Genomic DNA, 3,527 nt, shown 5'->3' with positions numbered 1-3,527 from the left:
CGAAACTTTCGAGGCGGCAGATGACTAGGGTGATTCGAAAGATGTGAAGAAATGTTTTTTCACTGGAGCGCTTCTTTGTAGGCAACGTTTCACGTTTTCCCTATAGACTTTGCGGCCTGACTACACGGGAGCATCCAACGTAAAGTTGACCGTGGGAAAACACTTGCTCTGTCAGATTTAAACCAACCATTTGCAATGATTGACCCTGTGCCTTATTTATTGTCATTGCAAAGCAGAGTTTGATGGGAAATTGAAGTCGCTTGAACTTGTAGATCGTATCAGAGGGAGTGAAGGACATTGGAGTTATAAGAACATCTTGATCAGCGGCCGGTCCATTCAAGATGGTTGCTTGCAGAACTCGGGAGTATAATTTTTTATTATGTCTCGTATTGGGAGCAAGCAACGTTTTTGCCCAGAAGGCAATTATATTTTAAAAATATGTTAACACAGCTGGCCAAAATGAAAAATACTTTCACGTATTGTTAAGTTAAGCAAATAAAATTGGAAGTTAATGAAAGCGAATGCAGGATTGGTTTGGCATTCGTTAATCTATTTTATGTTATAATAGTTTGAATTAAAGTCAGGTTTTTTTCCTTGTACGCCAAACAATCGTTAGCTTGAGTCGTCAATATGCGTATAGATAACTAAAGTCAACGCAGTCACCCGAAAAAGATAATTCTTGCCCAAAAAGCGACAAAGAAACAGCTACTTTTTAAACAGCATTGTGAGAATTCTTGGTGAAAAGATTGGTTTCAGTCGGTTTGTCCAGCTGAAGTAGTCGATGAATCTGCTCTAGTGCAATGAAAATGTGTGAATGTAACTCAAAAATGGCTCTAAAACCATTTTATTATATATGACTTTGGTCAATGTAGAACATAAATAGTTGCATAAATATTTTTCATTATTTTTCCACATTGATTTTAATCTACAATTACTATAAACTCAAAAATGCATATGAGCTTGCTGGTATTCGAACCTCAGATCACAAAATTTTAACTTGTGCAGGCTAAGTGACTTAATAAGTATCCAAACATACATGTAACCTTAACACAGAAATCGATTGACACCTTTTGATACGAAGCAGCTTGCATACATTGCAAATTTCTCGCTGCATGTGAAATGATAAACCCTTCTGCTCTTTTACTCTCAGCTTTGCGCAAAATAGTGAAAAAAAAAAAAAAAAATCCTAATTTTTTCTTCCCTTTGTAGTGAAATTTTTGAAAAGCGAACCCGCCCCATTATATGTAGAAAAAATCGCTCTATCTCACAAAATTGGTTTGATCAAACTCGCCCAAAGCACAGCTGAATGGCAGGCGCAATCACCTTTGAATGGGAATTTCCATTAGAGAAGGTTTTAATCGATTTTCTCGGTAACTATGGGGTCTAGGAAAGAAATACTAACGTCTACACCTGTGTGCCATTTGTCACGCGAATCCACCCAGCCGTTTGGCTGTGAACCTCAAGACAAGAAAGAAAGAATACAAGAATACAACGACCGCCCAAGTCCAATGTATATAATAGATTATATTAAGGCGTTCGAGCTGGCAGAATCGTTAGCACGCCGGGCGAAATCCATAGCGGTATTTCGTCTGCCGTTACGTTCTGAGTTCAAATTCCGCCGAGATTGACTTTGCCTTTCATCCTACTATTAGTGAAAAAATGAGTGCTATTAAATGAGTGAAAGAACATTCTGGCAATTTGTCAGTTGCATCAAAGTACTTAGGTATTGATAGAAAACAATTGATAGAATGGTGCACAAAAGGAACTGAATTAATCAATATGTCAAACAAGAGGAAGCGCTGATCAATTGTTGGATGTAGAGGACCAACACATAGAGATCTACAAAGTGAACTCTTACAGTGGATTGTTACTCAGCGTGCGAACAATATAATTGTAAATGATCGTCGTTTACGGGAATATACTTTTGAATTGGTAAAAGGGTTTGGAATTGAAATGAAGAACTTTAGATGTTCTGATGAATGGGTTTTCAATTTCATGAAACAAAATAAACTGACTGTGAGAAAGATTACACATGTTGGGCAAGCAAACAATAAAACACTTGGAGAAAAGGCACAAATCGCAAGTGACTATCTGGATAGCATTCCAGTATTAACAGCAGATAAGAATGCTGACCAGATTTATAATATGGATGAAAAGCCTGTATTCGTTGACATGTTGAGTTCAACAACCATGGACATAATTGGTACCAGTTACGCACTGGGGTCGATATAATCGACTTAATCCGTTTGTCTGTGCTTGTTTGTCCTCTCTGTGTTTAGCCCCTTGTGGGTAGTAAAGAAATAGGTATTTCCTCTGCCGTTAGGATTTGAGTTCAAATTCCGCCGAGGTCGACTTTGCTTTTCATCCTTTCGGGGTGGATAAATTAAGTACCAGTGACGCACTGGGGTCGGTGTAATCGACTTAATCCGTTTGTCCTCTCTGTGTTTAGCCCCTTGTGAGTAGTAAAGAAATAGGTATTTCGTCTGCCGTTAGGTTTTGCGTTCGAAATCCACTGAGGTCGACTTTGCCTTTCATCTTTTCGGGGTCGATAAATTAAGTACCAGTCACGCACTGGGGTCGGTGTAATCGACTTAATCCGTTTGTCTGTCCTTGTTTGTCCTCTCTGTGTTTAGCCCCTTGTGGGTAGTAAAGAAAAAGGTATTTCGTCTGCCATTAGGTTTTGCGTTCGAAATCCACCGAGGTCAACTTTGTCGTTCATCCTTTAAGGGTCGATTAAATAAGTACCAGTTACGCACTGGGGTTGAAGGAATAGACTTAATCCCTTCCCGAAAAATATGAGTCCATGTACTTGCAGTAGAAAAGATTTATCAAAGTTGAAAAAGCGTGACACACTCACATTCACATTTATTACATTAGATATGTTTAATTTCGGGGAAACTGTATTTCAATTAAAGTCTATTTTATACGTGCGTGTGTGTGTATGTATATGTATATATATATATATATATATATATATATATATATATATATATATATATATATATATATATATATATATATATGCGTGCGTGTGTGTGCGTGTGGGTGTGTGCATGTGTGTATATACATATCTATGTATATGTATATATATATTCACATAGATTTATTTATTTATATACATATATTTATATATATACATATATATATCAATATTTACATGCATATATATAAGAATATATGTATATAAATACTTACAGGCATATATATATAGTAATAAATATATATGTACATATATACATTTATATTTATATATTTATATATATATATATATATATATTTATATATGCATACACACACACATACACACACACACACACACACACACACATATATATATATATATATATATATATATGTATGTATGTAGTATCAATTGTAAGACAATAATAACTATCAATAAAACGCTAAGGCCATTTCCTTCATCACCATTGACATAACTGATGACTAATCTGAAGGTAGAAGGAAGCGGAGGAGGAGGGGGAGAAGGAAAACAACAACAACGTCAACAACTACAACAATGACAACAC

Source organism: Octopus sinensis, linkage group LG6, assembly GCF_006345805.1.
Source record: "Octopus sinensis linkage group LG6, ASM634580v1, whole genome shotgun sequence".
In the NCBI taxonomy this organism is placed as follows: Eukaryota; Metazoa; Mollusca; class Cephalopoda; order Octopoda; family Octopodidae; genus Octopus; species Octopus sinensis.
This window is presented reverse-complemented; position numbering follows the sequence as displayed.